The sequence below is a fragment of the Schistocerca cancellata genome, chromosome 3 (assembly GCF_023864275.1).
Source record: "Schistocerca cancellata isolate TAMUIC-IGC-003103 chromosome 3, iqSchCanc2.1, whole genome shotgun sequence".
NCBI classification, from domain to species: domain Eukaryota; kingdom Metazoa; phylum Arthropoda; class Insecta; order Orthoptera; family Acrididae; genus Schistocerca; species Schistocerca cancellata.
The window spans coordinates 120,688,413-120,707,679 of NC_064628.1; the positions used below are offsets into that span (position 1 = coordinate 120,688,413).

At 40.8% G+C, this 19,267-nt stretch overlaps 1 protein-coding gene across 2 annotated transcripts in view; it reads right to left on the reverse strand.

Moving 5' to 3' along the window:
* The window catches only part of LOC126177140 (transmembrane 6 superfamily member 1-like), a 197,969-nt gene that overhangs the window by 89,342 nt on the left and 89,360 nt on the right, over positions 1-19,267 (reverse strand). The gene's annotated exons all lie outside the window — the stretch shown is intronic.

Sequence of the window (19,267 nt, forward strand, 5' to 3'; positions counted from 1 at the left end):
AAAACTCAAAAAAGTCTACAAAAATGAAATTAAAATAGCCAAGTGTAAAGTAAATGATAGCTAAATTTTGAAATCTAAAAATAGTTGTAAAGCAGCATGGAATGTCATTAAAAGTGAATAAATCAATGCAAAAAAGACTGTACCATTCTCATAAATTCCAATGAATTAAAGGAATACTTTGTAAGCTGTACAGGTGGTAATTATTTTAATTGCAACAATAACACAGTTGCTGAGACACTTTTACCCAAAGAAAAAATATAACTACCTTCCCAGGGTCTAAAATAATTTTCCACAATATTACCAAAGCAATTAACAAGCTTGGAAATTCTAAAATGGAGGACTATTATGGAATGAGTAATTTTGACATAAAGAGCATATCAAATGAAATTAAGATGCCATTACTTTACCAGGCCAACAGAATTGTGGCACGTAGCATTTTCCCTGGAGCTCTTAAAAGCACTGTTACCCTTCCATTGTTTAAGAAAGGAGAAAGACAACTCCCTAGTAATTATACAAGGTCTGTTCAAAAAATTCTGGAACATTTGTAATTTTGCACAAATTGTGTATTGTGCACTAAATGCGTCTGGCACCCCTACATATGCCTGTGTTTAATGTGTAATTGCCAGAAGTTTCATTGTTGTATGTGTGCTAGTTTTGGTCAGTGCTGTATTGACTAGAATGTTGTGTCGCACGATTTGTGAATTTCGAGATGGCAGAGTAAGAGCAGCAAGGTGTCTGCAATAAATTTTGCATGAAACTCAATAAAACTTTGCAGAGACAAATCAAATGATGCAGAAAGCCTATGGTGATGAGTACTTAAGCCGTACTTGGTGTTATGAATGGTTACACAGTTCGAAAACGATCAGACTGAAGTTAAAGATGACCCTCATTTAGGACACCTTTTGACATCTGCCGAAGGATTAGTTAACCATGAACTCATGCTCCAGGAACAAACTGTTAATCAATACTACTATCCGGACATGTTGTGACACCTGCAAGAAAATGTGAGAAAGAGATGGCCTGAAATGTGGTGAGGCAATTCATGGCTCTTGCATTACAATAATGCACCCAGACATTCATCCCTGTTGGTGTGTAGCCATTGCACAAAAAATGATCTCATTGTGCTGCCTCATCCTCTTTACTCTCCAGACATGACACATGAGGACTTTTTTAATTGTGAAGATTAGCAAAAATGGATGAGATAAAAGAAAATTTGCAGACAGCACTTTGCGCAATCCAGCAAGAGGCAAGACTGTTTCTGTAAGTGGAAATGCCATTGGGAGCAATGTATCAATTGTGGAGGAGAGTAAGTCAAAGGAGACCATGCACAATAAGTAAAAGATATGTGTAGAAAAACTTTGTGGAGGAAGTTCCGGAATTTTCTGAACAGACCCTGCACGCCTATCTTAGTTGTTCCAGTTGTATCAAAAGTAACAGAAAGCTGTATAAACAAACAAATATATGACTACTTTGAAAATGATTGATCACTGAATGTAAAGCAGTTTGGCTTTAGATCAAATCTCTCAGCAGTAAAAGTGGTAGGAAATCTTCTAGTGATTATATATGAGAGTGTTGAAAAGAGATGAGCTACACTTATAGACTTGAGCAAAGCCATCAAACTCAGTGTTATGAGTCCATATTAATAAAACTAGCTTACTATGGCATTAGAAATAAGTCACTAAATATATTTAGAACCTACCTAACTAACAGGCTACAGTTAGTATATGCAAATAATCAGGCTTAACAGTTGTTGAAAATAAAACATGGAATACCACAGTGATCAGTTCTTGGAGATTTTCTCTTCACTGCATATATAATTGGTTTTTCAAGTCACATACTACATGAGAATGTGCTGTATGCTGATGACATCATGCTGACAACTACAGATGAAAACTTGCAAAATGTTAAAAGTTACAACAGAGAAATTATTGAGATGACAAATCATTGGCATATAGCCAATCAGCTGTCCATTAATTCAAACAAAACCAGAAGAACTTTATTTCATTCTCAAAGAGCAATGAAGTCTGAGAATAAGAACATGAAAGTACTTGGCCTTGTGATTGATAAAAGGCTATCATGGGATGGACACATAAATTATTTAAGCAGCAAATTGGCAAGAGTCTTATTTTTCATACATAAATTAAGACAACATATCAGTAAGAAACTGCTACTTAACTCTTATTGTGGCTTCTTCCAATCACATCTGCAATCTAGAGTACTGTTTTGGGGGGATGCACCTGAGACAGCTTACATTTTTCAATGGCAGAAGAAAGCCATTAGATACATTCTGGGTCTGTCTCCCAAAGAAACTTTCCAAAGTCAGTTCAGAACACTTAACATAATGACAATCCCGAACCTTTACACCTACAGTTGTATAATTTATGCTAAACAAGCTTAGGCTAAGAAATAATGTTCATGTGCACAACATAAGAAATAGCCATTTGGCAGGTTTACCATACTCACGGCTTTCTCTCGCACACAATAGCCAAAAACAGGTGAGCCTTAAAGTCCTCAGCAAACTGCCAAAACAGCTTATTTGACTCCCTTACACAAGTACAAGAAAGTATTAGAAACTCCGCTAAAAGAACAAGAATTTTACACAGTTGATGAATTCATGGAGAGTGATTTCCAAGAAGTGTACTTTGGGTAACTGTGCCTATCAGTAAAATTGTGTGTAAGGGAACCAAAGATAAATAAAAGGTCATCAGAGAGTTGGAAGTCAATGAATGTGCATTAGTATGTAGCCTGAGTTAAAAGATGATACAAGGGAGAGAGAGAACGAGAAGTGAAAATGGGTGTGAAGAAGGAAAAAATGAAAAGTCTACACCAATATTTCACAATCACATGGACTCTGCTCCTGAACATTAACTGTCCACATCAAAATCTCCTAAAACCTCATTTAAACACTAGCCAAATTCATTCTTGTCTGTAACTTATTTATCTTTCTGGAGCACACCTCTAAACATGTGAGGACAATGGCTATGAGGACCAAGATGGCTCTATCCTATGTCAGTTGGTCATGGGCAGTATGGAGGTGGCATCCATCAATTGCCAAAAGCCGCACACCCTGGCTTGGTACATCTCTCTTGATGGTATATTGGCGTCTGTGCTCATTGTGAAAAATAATGCCTTCACTATCTTCAGCAGCTCAATTCCTTCTCCAAGTTGACATTCACCTAGTCCTTCTCCAAATCCCAACCCATAATCCTCTGTTTTGATCTCCATCTCACTGAAGCATGCTGCCAATTTTTGGCCCATATCAAATCAACCAACAGATATGAATATGTTCAGCTCCATGGCTTCCATACCTTCCATATCAAACACACTATTTCCTGTAACCAAAGTATTCATAGTAACACAGTTGCCCCAACATGAAATCCCTCAAAACCTATACCAATAATTTTTCTCAGTCTCTATTCTGCTGCAGCTACCCTACTGCTCTTGCTCATAAACAAATCTCCCAGCCAGAACACTCGTTCTTGCCCTCTTAAAACTGCACCTGTTACTTTTAAAACACACAGAAACACCCCTATCATAAATAAATTCCACCCAGACCTTGAATGTCTCGGTAAGTTAATGCTCCAGGACTATTACTTTCTCAATTAGAGTTATGAGCTAATCTCTCACTGATAGCCTTGCCACACTCTGACCCTTTAAAATTCCCAGACCACCATCCCAACACCAAGGTTCTCACTTTAGCAATTGTTCCTATTGTACAACCTGCACTATGCATCCACCCACTTCCAGTTAAGTCACTGCTATCTACCTTACACAGGGATAAATACTACCATACTGGTAGAATGCATGGGTAAATAAAGACAAACTGTCTGAGCCAGAATTCTTGCTATCCTTACTTCTTTAAATTTATTCTGGTTGTTACTGAAGTAATCATCATTTTCCTTGCATGTGCAAAAAATACAATTTCTTCAGTATTTACTAATTAATTTTATATATAGTTGGCTTTCTCATCCTTATAATTTTTTGATTCATCACAAGGAATATCACCAGAAATTTAAGCCTCATATGTTAGGTTTGAACATTTAATGCACAGATGTCAGATCATGTTTCATAGCAACTGATTTTTTTTAACTATCTTAGGGCAGGTTGAAACATATTTCTAACAGTGTTGACAAATAAGGAAATTCATCCTTAATATGTGAACTTTCAAGAATGACCTTCCATTTTGTCATCTTTAATGTATCCTATAATTATCATTATTCTCATCATTCAGAAGCCCAATAAAAATACGGTAATGGAAAGGATATTTGTTGGTGGAATATAAAAGGGCAAATCAGTACATATTTGCACTTTAATTCTAATGATTCATATGTTAACAATATGGCTTTGCACTCTCACTAGCTGCTAGATGGCACTGTTCTCTCCATTTGTGGCAAGTTACAGCTTTTTCACATTATAACAAAGCAAATGGATCCTTTCAGCTATTATGTCTTTCTTCCTCAAAAACTTTTTTTTTTCAAATTCTGTAATATTTTCACTACATTTATATAGCACATGCACCTTTCCTAAAAAAATATAATATTGACTGAGGGATTTATTATCTATTAGGTTGGTGCTTAAGTTCATAGTGTTTTTATTTTGCATGTTGGTATTCCCCTTGATATGCATTTATTTATTGACTGTCGTTTTTTATTTGTAATTCAGTGTTGCTATTTGAGTTTACATATTGTCATTTGGATATTATGAACACTAGAAAACGTGGTTCCAAGTGGAGAAATTAGAACATTTATGACATATTCTTCTGTTTGATTTCAGTAGAGGGGCAACAACAGTGGAGGCAGCCATGAATATTTGGGCCATGTATGGGGATAACACCATTGCACAGACCATGGTCAGAAAATGGTTTTCTCGTTTTAAAGAGAACTGTTTTGACATTAGTCACTCTCGACATTCAGGAAGACCTTTGGGGTTTGATGAAGATCATTTAAAAGCATTAATTCACAATGATCCACATCAGTGTTCTCAAGAACTGGCAAATGTGATGAACTATAATCATTTCATCGTTGTGAAATATTTTCATGCAACAGAGAAGGTTTAAAAATCAGATGTATGGGTACTGCATACTCTAAGCCAAAATCACAAAAAATTGCATGAGGACATATGTGTATCTCTGCTTGCTCTTCATCAACTGACTCGTGAACAATACCAACCATTCCTACCCTGTACCATTATTGGTGATGAGAAATGGTGTCTTTATGCTAACATATGGGGAAAAAAAGGAACAGTTGAGCCCAAACAAAGCAGCAATTCCCCATGTAAAGACCTGTGCACATCCACAAAAGATAACGCTATGCGTCTGGTGGAACAGTGACAGCGCTGGTGTATGACAAATTGCTTCCCAGTGATGTAATCATCACTGCTGACATTTACTGTCAACAACTGAGGTGTCTTGCAGACACTTCCCAAGAATAATGACTGTGAAGACTGTAAAGTGGTGCTACTCCAACATAATGCCCACCTGCATTCTGCTCGACTGACAAAAAAAGCTACACAGGAGTTGGGTTGGGAAGTCAATCCACATCCACCTTATTCACCTGATCTTCCACCCTCAGATTTCCAACTTTTCCGCTCTCTACTGAAAAACCTTCACAAAACTTCCTTTCTAGATAAAAATGCACTCTGAACATGGCTCAATGAGTTCTTCACTTCAAAACCATTTGATTTCTACTGTCACATAATCAAAAAGTTGCCCCAGTGATTGCAGACATAGTGAAGGGGGACTGATGATTAAAATCTCTGTTATGTGTATCTATTGTGTTAATTAAACTTACAGAAAAATGCTATGAACTTATACAGTAACATACTATTACATTAATTTGGTTATTGGGAGTTAATGAGTTAGCTAGTTTGCCTCAAAACTATGTCACTTACAAAATACCAGTAATTTCAGATTTCATTATCATTGTTCATACATAAAAACATACCTGATTACTGACTTCCTGATAAAGCAGTCGAAAAAGATGTAGAAATAAGTAAAGCATTCATACAACCAATGAAAAAATACATTAGCAACATTTCTAGTCATTTAATTCCAGAGTAATTAGCATCCTTAGTTAAAACATTGTTACTATATATATATATCTAAAAAGAAAGATGATGGGACTTACCAAACAAAAGCGCTGGCAGGTCGATAGACACACAAACAAACACAAACATACACACAAAATTCTAGCTTTCGCAACCAACGATTGCCTCGTCAGGAAAGAGGGAAGGAGTGGGAAAGACAAAAGGATTTGGGTTTTAAGGGAGAGGGTAAGGAGTCATTCCAATCCCGGGAGCGGAAAGACTTACCTTAGGGGGAAAAAAGGACAGGTATACACTCGCACACACACACATATCCATCCGCATATACACAGACACAAGCAGACATTTGTAAAGGCAAAGAGTTTGGGCAGAGATGTCAGTTGGGGCGGAAGTACAGAGGCAAAGATGATGTTGAAAGACAGGTGAGATATGAGCGGCGGCAAATTGAAATTAGAAATTAGCGGAGATTGAGGCCTGGCGGATAGCGAGAAGAGAGGATATGCTGAAGGGCAAGTTCCCATCTCCGGAGTTCTGACAGGTTGGTGTTAGTGCGAAGTATCCAGATAACCCGGATGGTGTAACACTGTGCCAAGATGTGCTGGCCGTGCACCAAGGCATGTTTAGCCACAGGGTGATCCTCATTACCAACAAACACTGTCTGCCTGTATCCATTCATGCGAATGGACAGTTTGTTGCTGGTCATTCCCACATAGAACGCTTCACAGTGTAGGCAGGTCAGTTGGTAAATCACGTGGGTGCTCTCACACGTGGCTCTGCCTTTGATTGTGTACAACTTCCGGGTTACAGGACTGGAATAGGTGGTGGTGGGAGGGTGCATGGGACAGGTTTTACGCTGGGGGCAGTTACAGGGGTAGGAGCCAGAGGGTAGGGAAGGTGGTTTGGGGATTTCATAGGGATAAACTAAGAGGTTATGAAGGTTAGGTGGACGGCGGAAAGACACTCTTGGTGGAGTGGGGAGGATTTCATGAAGGATGGATCTTATTTCAGGGCAGGATTTGAGGAAGTCATATCCCTGCTGGAGAGCCACATTCAGAATCTGATCCAATCCCGGAAAGTATCCTGTCACAAGTGGGGCACTTATGGGGTTCTTCTGTGGAAGGTTCCGGGTTTGAGGAGATGAGGAAGTGGCTCTGGTTATTTGCTTCTGTACCAGGTCGGGAGGGTAGTTGCGGGATGCGAAAGCTGTTTTCAGGTTGTTGGTGTAATGGTTCAAGGATTCTGTACTGGAGCAGATTCGTTTGCCACGAAGACCTAGGCTGTAGGGAAGGGACCGTTTGATGTGGAATGGGTGGCAGCTGTCATAATGGAGGTACTGTTGCTTGTTGGTGGGTTTGATGTGGACGGACGTGTGAAGCTGGCCATTGGACAGGTGGAGGTCAACGTCAAGGAAAGTGGCATGGGATTTAGAGTAGGACCAGGTGAATCTGATGGAACCAAAGGAGTTGAGGTCGGAGAGGAAATTCTGGAGTTCTTCTTTACTGTGAGTCCAGATCATGAAGACGTCATCAATAAATCTGTACCAAACTTTGGGTTGGCAGGCCTGGGTAACCAAGAAGGCTTCCTCTAAGCGACCCATGAATAGGTTGGCGTACGAGGGGGCCATCCTGGTAACCATGGCTGTTCCCCTTTGCCACAAAGAAAAATGATCCTAATCCTACTCCTAATGATCCAACTCCCCAAGACACTATCCAAATTGAACCATGCCTGGAACAGTTTCGTCCTCCGTCACAGCGGGACCCACCTCCCCTTCCTCAAAATCACCCTCTCCTAACCTTCCAGGAATTTCTGACTTCCAGCCTTGCCTCTCAATCCTTCTTAAAAAACCTTAATCCTACTCCCAACATCACCACTGCTGAAGCCCAGGCTATCCTTGATCTGAAGGCTGACCAATCCATCGTCATTCTTCCGGCAGACAAGGGTTCCACGACTGTGGTACTTGATCGTCGGGAGTATGTGGCTGAGGGACTGCGTCAGCTTTCAGACAACACTACTTACAAAGTTTGCCAAGGTAATCCCATTCTGATGTCCAGGCGGAGCTTCAAGGAATCCTCAGAACCTTAGGCCCCCTACAAAACCTTTCACCTGACTCCATCAACCTCCTGACCCCACCAACACCCCGCACCCCTACCTTCTACCTTCTTCCCAAAATTCACAAACCCAATCATCCCGGCCGTCCCATTGTAGCTGGTTACCAAGCCCCCACAGAACGCATCTCTGCCTACATAGATCAACACCTTCAACCCATTACATGCAGTCTCCCATCCTTCATCAAAGACACCAACCACTTTCTCAAACGCCTGGAATCCCTACCCAGTCTGTTACCTCCGGAAACCATCCTTGTAACCATTGATGCCACTTCCTTATACACAAATATTCCGCATGTCCAGGGCCTCGCTGCGTGTAGCACTTCCTTTCATGCCGATCACCTGCTGCCCTACCTAAAACCTCTTTCCTCATTACCTTAGCCAGCTTCATCCTGACCCACAACTTCTTCACTTTTGAAGGCCGGACATACCAACAAGTAAAGGGAACAGCCATGGGTACCAGGATGGCCCCCTCGTACGCCAACCTATTCATGGGTCGCTTAGAGGAAGCCTTCTTGGTTACCCAGGCCTGCCAACCCAAAGTTTGGTACAGATTTATTGATGACATTTTCATGATCTGGACTCACAGTGAAGAAGAACTCCAGAATTTCCTCTCCAACCCCAACTCCTTTGGTTCCATCAGATTCACCTGGTCCTACTCTAAATCCCATGCCACTTTCCTTGACATTGACCTCCACCTGTCCAATGGCCAGCTTCACACGTCCGTCCAAATCAAACCCACCAACAAGCAACAGTACCTCCATTATGACAGCTGCCACCCATTCCACATCAAACGGTCCCTTCCCTACAGCCTAGGTCTTCGTGGCAAACGAATCTGCTCCAGTCTGGAATCCTTGAACCATTACACCAACAACCTGAAAACAGCTTTTGCATCCCGCAACTACCCTCCCAACCTGGTACAGAAGCAAATAACCAGAGCCATTTCCTCATCTCCTCAAACCCGGAACCTTCCACAGAACCCCCCCAAAAGTGCCCCACTTGTGACAGGATACTTTCCGGGACTGGATCAGATTCTGAATGTGGCTCTCCAGCAGGGATACGACTTCCTCAAATCCTGCCCTGAAATAAGATCCATCCTTCATGAAATCCTCCCCACTCCACCAAGAGTGTCTTTCCGCCGTCCACCTAACCTTCATAACCTCTTAGTTCATCCCTATGAAATCCCCAAACCACCTACCCTACCCTCTGGCTCCTACCCCTGTAACCGCCCCCAGTGTAAAACCTGTCCCATGCACCCTCCCACCACCACCTATTCCAGTCCTGTAACCCGGAAGGTGTACACGATCAAAGGCAGAGCCACGTGTGAGAGCACCCACGTGATTTACCAACTGACCTGCCTACACTGTGAAGCGTTCTATGTGGGAATGACCAGCAACAAACTGTCCATTCGCATGAATGGACACAGGCAGACAGTGTTTGTTGGTAATGAGGATCACCCTGTGGCTAAACATGCCTTGGTGCATGGCCAGCACATCTTGGCACAGTGTTACATCGTCCGGGTTATCTGGATACTTCGCACTAACACCAACCTGTCAGAACTCTGGAGACAGGAACTTGCACTTCAGCATATCCTCTCTTCTCGCTATCCGCCAGGCCTCAATCTCCGCTAATTTCTAATTTCAATTTGCCGCCGCTCATACCTCACCTGTCTTTCAACATCATCTTTGCCTCTGTACTTCCGCCCCGACTGACATCTCTGCCCAAACTCTTTGCCTTTACAAATGTCTGCTTGTGTCTGTGTATATGCGGATGGATATGTGTGTGTGTGCGCGAGTGTATACCTGTCCTTTTTTCCCCCTAAGGTAAGTCTTTCCGCTCCCGGGATTGGAATGACTCCTTACCCTCTCCCTTAAAACCCAAATCCTTTTGTCTTTCCCATTGCTTCCCTCTTTCCTGACGAGGCAACCGTTGGTTGCGAAAGCTAGAATTTTGTGTGTCTATCGACCTGCCAGCGCTTTTGTTTGGTAAGTACCATCATCTTTCTTTTTAGATATATTTTTCCCATGTGGAATGTTTCCCTCTATTACATTACTATATATATATATATATATATATATATATATATATATATATATATATATATATATATATATATATATATATATATATATATAAAAACAAAGATGATGTGACTTACCAAATGAAAGTGCTGGCAGGTCGACAGACACACAAACGAACACAAACATACACACAAAATTCAAGCTTTCGCAACAAACTGTTGCCTCGTCAGGAAAGAGGGAAGGAGAGGGAAAGACGAAAGGATGTGGGTTTTAAGGGAGAGGGTAAGGAGTCATTCCAGTCCCGGGAGCGGAAAGACTTACCTTAGGGGGAAAAAAGGACGGGTATACACTCGCACACACACACATATGCATCCACACATATACAGACACAAGCAGACATATAGTTGCGAAAGCTTGAATTTTGTGTGTATGTTTGTGTTCGTTTGTGTGTCTGTCGACCTGCCAGCACTTTCATTTGGTAAGTCACATCATCTTTGTTTTTAGGTATATTTTTCCTTCGTGGAATGTTTCCTTCTATTATAACCATATATATATATATATATATATATATATATATACAACACCAACCTGTCAGAACTCCGGAGATGGGAACTTGCCCTTCAGCATATCCTCTCTTCTCGCTATCCGCCAGGCCTCAATCTCCGCTAATTTCTAATTTCAATTTGCCGCCGCTCGTACCTCACCTGTCTTTCAACATCATCTTTGCCTTTGTACATCCGCCCCGACTGACATCTCTGCCCAAACTCTTTGCCTTTACAAATGTCTGCTTGTGTCTGTGTATATGAGGATGGATATGTGTGTGTGTGCGAGTGTATACCTGTCCTTTTTTCCCCCTAAGGTAAGTCTTTCCGCTCCCGGGATTGGAATGACTCCTTACCCTCTCCCTTAAAACCCAAATCCTTTTGTCTTTCCCTCTCCTTCCCTCTTTCCTGACGAGGCAACCATTGGTTGCGAAAGCTAGATTTTGTGTGTATGTTTGTGTTTGTTTGTGTGTCTATCGACCTGCCAGCGCTTTTGTTTGGTAAGTCTCATCATCTTTCTTTTTAAATATATTTTTCCCACGTGGAATGTTTCCCTCTATTTTATATATATATATATATATATATATATATATATATATATATATATATATATATATATATATATATATATATATAAGCCAAACTAACCAGCATAGTTCTACAGAAATTATAGCAGCATCTGGAAATAAATCTTCCTCCACTAACCTGTTACTCAGAAATGTAGATCTTTAATTTCAAGTTACAAAAATCCAGAAACAACGATAGCTAATTTCAGTTTCTATTGTGCAAACTTATAAAAGAGACCTGTTGGAACCCATTTTAAGTCAGCCTGTGGAAAGTTATGAAATGTATGAGATCTGTGTCCACCAATACAGGGAAATATAGTACAGGCAACTTAGTACAAGTTTACAAGTTGAGACAACAACCAAGTTTTGTCCCAATTTCATGTCAAGAAGTTGGTCAAATGATTTATGGACTGTTTGAACGATTAATTGGACAGGGAATATGTAGTTATTTTAATCAACTGTGGCAAACTACAATAATGATCACCACCTACAGTGACAATAGAATCAGATTGTGAACTGTGTTATTTCCTAATGATAATTACTGAGCACACAGTGTTCATACTGATTTGAAAGCTTTATCTGAAAGACAGTGTTTTAAGAGTATAATTCGATGATACTTGAACTCTTGAATATTCACTTCAGTTCTAGGCTATGCACTTGAGCCATATTAAGGACATCAGTCAGGTGTAATGTGTGGCTATCATATATCTGTATTTTAATTAAAATAGCAGAGACTTTGTCTGGCCATAAACAGTTGTTCTTTCAAGATCTAAATGCAAGAAAAGTGTCTGAACTGCAAAATTCTGGTGTGGACTATGTTGTTAGTAGTATATCGTTCCCACCAGCAACATTTCAGCCACATCCTACAGAGGCACAACTATTGAGGACAAATTTGTACAGGTAAAATGGGTGGACTACAAAAGTTTGCTTTTCACTCTTATGAAATAAATATGGCTGTGGCACTCTCCATTTTCATGAATGAAGAATACATTCTATAATTCATTTTTGTGGTCAGAAGGTGGACCAAGAGCTTAAATTCATAGAAGAATCTATGTGGGAGCAATGTTTTACCAGGGAAAAGTGTTTACTACTGGATTGAAAATATGAAAGTGGGCCATGGAGTTTGAAAAATAAGGCAAGAGCAGGATATCAAGTCACACCCACTAGTACCCAATTTTAAATAACCGATGACTGACTGTGGACGAAGTGGCAAACCAAATGAACATTTGTCATGGGTCCATATATGACACCATCCCTAACAGGCTCAAATTCATAAACTCTGTGCAAATGAATCCCAAAGCAACTTAATGAAGAGCACAAGCACAATCATGTGAGAATCTTTCAACACCTACTGAACAATCATTTCAATGAAGGTGAAATATTTCTGAAATCAGTTGTCACTGAGGCAAAATATGGGCTTGTTATTTTGAACCATAAAGCAAATGCCAACACATGGGCTGAAAACACTTTAGATCCCCAGTGAAAAACAAATTCCAGACACAACCCTCTGTATTAAAAGTGTGGCTCACAGTTTCTAGGGACACAATCCTGTAATATTACTTGGAAAAGGGGTCAACAGTACGTAGTCGTCATTACAGTGGTATGCTTTGCATTCTGTTGAAGCCTGCAATTAAAACTGAACAATGACATCTAGTTTCAAATAACAGTATTGTTTCACATGACAATGTACATTCAAATACTACTGCCCACACCATTCAAATACTTCAGAATATGCATATGTAGGTGTTCAAGTATCCTGATTGTGTCCTGTTGCATTTACATTTGTCTGGTCCACACTGTGATATCACAGGCTATTGATACCATGTCATGCATTTAATGTCTAGAAATTGGCAGTAACCCATGTGATTGCCCTGCCAACCTGTGACCAGTTCTGTGACGCATCCTCCTCTGCTCACACGAGCAGCACCACCATGGAGCCAACTTAAAGGACACTGCACCACCTAAGCTAGCATCTGTCAGTTAGTTGAATTCTGCCCGTGTACTCAAAACATTATCAGTTAGCCCCTGTTGGTATTACGTATGATGAACCTGCCTATTTCAAGGACACGCAATGGATTGTATTCTGGACTTGCTGTTACTCAAGTTAAGTAAAATGACATTACTTAACAGCTTAATTCCTTAATAAATTTTTAGATGAAAGATAAAAATCAAAAACTATGGTGCTTTAGAGGTATCCAAAACACTCAATGCACCACTTGCCAGAAGCATTGGTAGCTTGATGAAGAATAGGCATCTAACGGCACTGGCATTCAGAAACAGTTAACCTTACAGTTATTAGCACAGCATTGGTACGGCACAAATTTGTGAGTCAGCATTAAGGGGTTAAACACTGTGCATGCATCTCATTATTTTTGTTGTCCTAGAACCCACCAACTCCTTGGCATCTACCACTGGTCTGACCAAACATCTGGCAACAAGGCTGGTCCCATGAGTGCACAACACAACTATGTCTTTTCATCTGCCATACAAACATCTGGTGGTGGCTTTAATTCTGTGTCTTTCTAGCAAAACTGTGATCCTTCACCATGCTCACCCTTTACTTTCCTTCTACATTCTTGTGTTTCGAAACATTGCATGGTAACTGACTGCCTGCTCCCCCCCCCCCCCCCTCCCCCCGCCCCCCATTCCCAGAGACTTTGACTCCAATTCATGCTTTCTTGCAGTTTACTGGTTTTTGTATGTAGGATCATGGCCAGTCTGCTGCAAGAACTGTCAGTAACTCAGACTGTTCAGTTTCAGGGGCAGCAGATGCAAGAGTTAATAGACATGATGACAAGTCTGCTCACTGTGCAAGCCAACATACTGGTGCCGCCATGTCATGTAGCAACTGTTTCCGTCGCACCATTGCATGCATCTGATTCTACACAAGAGGAATGGTTCAAGTTCTGTGCACAGCATGACACAAACTTCATGGTGCATCACATTAAAGGTAAGGAAAGGTAACCTTCTATTTTCCAACATTCGGTGTGTCAATTTATCGGTTGGTCTGCAAATTCTTTACAACTGACCACCTTGAAAGTGTTCCTCACCAAGACCTAATTCTAATTATGGCATTAGACAAATACTATGATGTAGCAGCTGCACATTACAAATTCTTTCATTTGGGTAGGCAACTTAATCAGAATAGTAAACACTGGGTAGCTTAATAACAAGGGCTTACACAGCATTGCAATTTCATATGTGAGTGTGAATGCTATTATAGTGGTGCCATGTTTAAGGAAGCCATTACTCAGAATGCATCAGATCCTCACATACATGTACAGATTTTTATATATCCTGACCCTAGCTTGCAACAGGTTTTGCAGGAATTAGCAGAACATCAGGATTCATATGATAGTGCATGAGTAGACTTTGATTCTGTTCCTATTTGTGCAATGCAGAGTAATGGTAAACAAGTTGTACTCATAGTTCATGTCCCATGGCATGCTAAGTGTCAGCCAGTGCAGTGAAGTAAACAGAAACAGTGTGATAGGCAGCAAGCTAATGGTGGTAAATCCTGCCCTTGGTGTTTCATGACCCACAAGCAGCAGGCATGCCCCTGTTGTGACACTAACTATTATCATTTTGGCAAACATGGTTGCATTCAGTCTGTCTGTTTGCAGAAAGACAAGTCCAACCAGCACTCAGCATGTTATCCTAGATCTCACTCAATAAACATTAATGCATTTTTCCCAAGCCCAGCAGCAATTCTAGTGTTACACAGCTCAAGTCAAGTGCAGCAGCAAAGAAATCACACACTTCTTCCATTCAGCATCAGACCAATAAATTGTTTGTGACTGCAGTTTGCCAACCACAAAATACACTTGCAATAGACACTAGTGCATCAGTGATTTTGTTGAACAAAAGCACATTTGAACTGTTAGGCAAGCCCAAGCTACATAAGTCACAGGCAACTCTTTCCCATAATAACAATTATGACATTCCTGTGCTAGGTATTTGCACCCTACTTACCAGTTTCTGTTCATGGTTCCCATGCAATCAACCACAACAGTTAGCACTGTGGAGACTGTGATAAAAATATTTCGTATCGAAGGTTTACCTGAAGTGCCTGTTTCAGACAGTGGCAAACAGTTCACATTGGCAGAATTTCAACAGTTTTGTGAGACCAACAGCATCAATATGTGATGACTGCACCATTCCATCCTCTGTCCAATGATGAAGCAGAATGCTTCATTAGAACTTTCAAGTTGTAGATAAACAAGTTACTTGCATATAATACACAGGAGCAAGCTTCAGTGCTCTTCCTCTCGTTCTACTGTTCCCAGCTATGCCACACAATAGCAAATCACCAGCAGAGCTTTTGTAAAGATGCCAACATAGGACACTGCCCCAGTTACAGTTGTTGGCCCGTCCTCTGCAGTGCTCTAAATTTGATGTGAATGATTTAGTCTCGTTCAACAGGAGCTGGGAATGGAACATTATCACCAAAGTCTTGGCCCGCTCTTTGTATGTTTTACAGGGTCCTATGAGGCCACAGAAGTGCCATCAGAGTCGTTATGTGAGCCTCCCATGGGTTTTTCATTTGGTGATTAGGAGGCCAGGAGGACCCAACAGACTCAGCTGCCTTCACCTTCTTAGGGTGCTGCCGTATGGGATCCTATGGGCATGGATGCAGCACCGTCACCTCCACCACAGCATCAGCTGCGAGAGGTGGGCCTTCCAGTGGGCTGCCAAGGAACCTCCAGTCACCATTGCAGCTCCACCAATAGATGAAGATATTCTGTTCCTGGGAATGAGTGCACACCCTATGGCATGTTTTTCAGCTGATGCTTCCATCTGTTCACAAGATGAATGGCAGGTTGTGGGAAGGAGTTTGTCATTGACTGAAGCTCTGGCTCATACCTCCTCAGTGGCATCTCCTCCTCAGTGGCATCTCCCCCCCCCCCCCCCCCCCCTTAGCCTCTTTCTTGCCATCATGTCTGGCAAAATCACTACATGACAACAGTGAGGAAGTGTTTTTAGGGGGAGGGGGAGGGAGGAATGTGGTATCATGTACTGTTGATAGCATGTCCAGGTTTAGAAGTTGACAGCAACTCATGTGACTGCACTACCAATCTGCAGCCAGATCCGCGACACATCTTCCTCTGCTCACACAATCAGTGCCACATGGGGCTGACTTAAACGAAGCTGCACTGCTCTAGGCTAGTTTCTGTCTGTTAGCTGAATTCTGCCTGTGTACTCAAAGTGTCACAGTAACCTCTGTTGTTATTGTTTATGACAAACCTACCTATCTCAAGGAAACGCAACAGACTGTATTTCAGACTTACTGTTACTCAAGTTAAGTAAAAGGATGTTACTTAAACAGAATGTATGCATCTTATTATTCTTGCTCTTTGTGTTAGAACCCACCATCTCCTAGGTATCTACCACTGGGCCAACCAAACACAAATAAAACTCACTCACTCACTCTCTCTCTCTCTCTCTCTCTCTCTCTCTCTCTCTCTCTCTCTCTCTCTCTCTCTTCACACAAAACACACACACACACACACACACACACACACACACACACACAACTTACACAGCTGCATTGTACCAACTGACTATATCGTGCCATCATGTCATTACTGCAGCTGAAATGGAGTGAGGGGTTGTATTGGGTGGAATGGGTGAGAGGAGGAAGGAAGCAGGAAACAGAAGGGCAAATTGGGAATGGGTGGCTAACAGATGGGAGGAGCAGACAGAAAAGGTATGACAAACATGACACTGGTTACATTATGACAGAAGACGGAGGGAGTTGTCTGCAGTACACAATGACATGGACAAGTGGATTGCGGGGGAGAGGTAGAACAGAGGAATAAAGAGCCTATAGAAAGGAGGATGGGAATGTATGATGAGTAAAGGTAGGATTATGGGGCTATGGAGGTGGGTGTAAGGCAGGGGCTAGCATACACTATAGCCAGAAGGATTACAGGATTGAAGTACAAGTTGCAAGAACAATTTACTTCTATATAATTCAGAAAAGCTGGTGTTGAGGAGAAGGCTTCAGATTAAACACATTGAGAAGCAGCCATTGAAATGAAGCATGTTGTGCTCAGCAGTGTGTTCTGCCACTGGGTGGTCAGCTCTACTCTTGGCCATTCATTTGGGAGGACAGCTAGTTTGTGCTCATGATCACATAAAGTTGCAGCAGAGTTGACATATGGTACAACTTGTTTCACAGGTGGCTCTGCCTCTGATAGGATAGGATATGCTTGTCACTGGACTGGGGTAAATGTGTTGGGCAGCTGCATCAGACAGCTAGGTGTAATGAAAGCCTTGATTACAGATATAGTTAAGTTGTTCTGGTCTAGTATAATATTAAGTGATGCTGCATCATGTGGTGGTCTTAGGATTGGGGGATATGTCACTCAAGATGGACATAAGTTTGCATAAAGCCATCAGAGAGGTGAAGATCAACATCTAGGGAAGTGGCATGTTGAACCAAGCAGGACCAGATGAGTTTTTAAACTGTGGAGAATGAAGACAGTCTGTCTTGGCCCTGGATGCGTATCATGAAGAAGCCACCAGAGATTCTGAAACACATGAGGGGTTTGGGATTTGGGTAATAAGGAAATTTTATTCTAGATGATCCATAAACAGTTGGTTAGGAGGGTACTATGTGAGTACTCACAGCCACAATGCAGATTTGTTTGTACATTTTACCCCTCAAAAGAGCAGTTATGCATAAGGATATAGTGTGTCAGATGTATAAGGAATGAGGTGGTGCACTTGGAGTCCGTATAACATTGGGAGAGTTATTGTTCATTAGCAGCAAGGCCAGGGGCATACTGAATGTTTGTGTATGTGTGGTGCCAACAGTGACAAGTGTAAAATATCATACACCTTCAGAATCTGTAGCAGGAATCATTTGATTATATTATCACCATTTAGTGGCATTGTAGTTACCACTGAGAGTTAGTCATCTATGTAATTTTTATCCAGAGAAGTTGTTGTCACTGGCTTTCTCTGACAAAAAAGGGCCATATGTAGGACTTCTTTCCCTGCTGTTGAGTGAAACAGACATATTCATAATTACAGAGCATTTGATACTAATGAAGCAAATAAAACTGGTGATCTCAAAAGGGACATTTTGTCTAAATTATTTATTATTAATTCATACCTTTTCATGTTTACAAGTGAGTGCCTCCACTCACCTAGTATCAATGAAATAACACATTTTTTGGTGCAAGTCATCTTTGAATAAAAATATGTTCAATTTGGTAATTGTGGCAGGACAGAAAGCTTTGGATGTAAAGTGTTTCATGAGTTAATTTATCCATAAATACAATACTTGCAATGGTATGTACTAGTTTCATATTTAACCACCACAAATGCATCTAATCCAATGAGGGTTTCTTCCTTCGTCATTGAGCAAAGCAGATATAATTGTAGTTACAGAATATATGATACTGATGAAATAAATAGTAGCTGGTTAATGAAACATGTTTACTGTTAACAGTCACAATTTATTTATTCCACTTCCATGGTGCATTTCCATGGTTTAAACACCTCAATGATTAGATGGATTTATGTGGACTGATACAACAGATCTATGTTGTGTCATCACTTTGGGGTACCCTGTAGCAATATCCAGTAGAAGCCACAAGTTACCCCAAAGCTATAACACAATACACACAGTCCACTGATCCAAATAAAACTACCAGATGATGGAGGTTTTAGCCACTGAAATAGATTGTGACTGGTAACAGTAAACTTGTTTCATTTGATATGAATAGCAGTCACATTAAAGTGTAAACAAAAATTTGATAAAAAAATTGCAAGTTCAACAAAAGCATTTTGCCTAAATTACTAACTATTAATCTCTAGTAGAAGTAGTAGTAGCTCTATTCATCTATTGATCTCTTTATCTCTTTTTACTAGGATATAGGACATGTCAAAGTATTTACAAATTTAGATCAATTTAAAATAAGCTAATTCATATACACACATATTTACAGACTTCTAGTTAGAGACAATCATTAGATTTACTA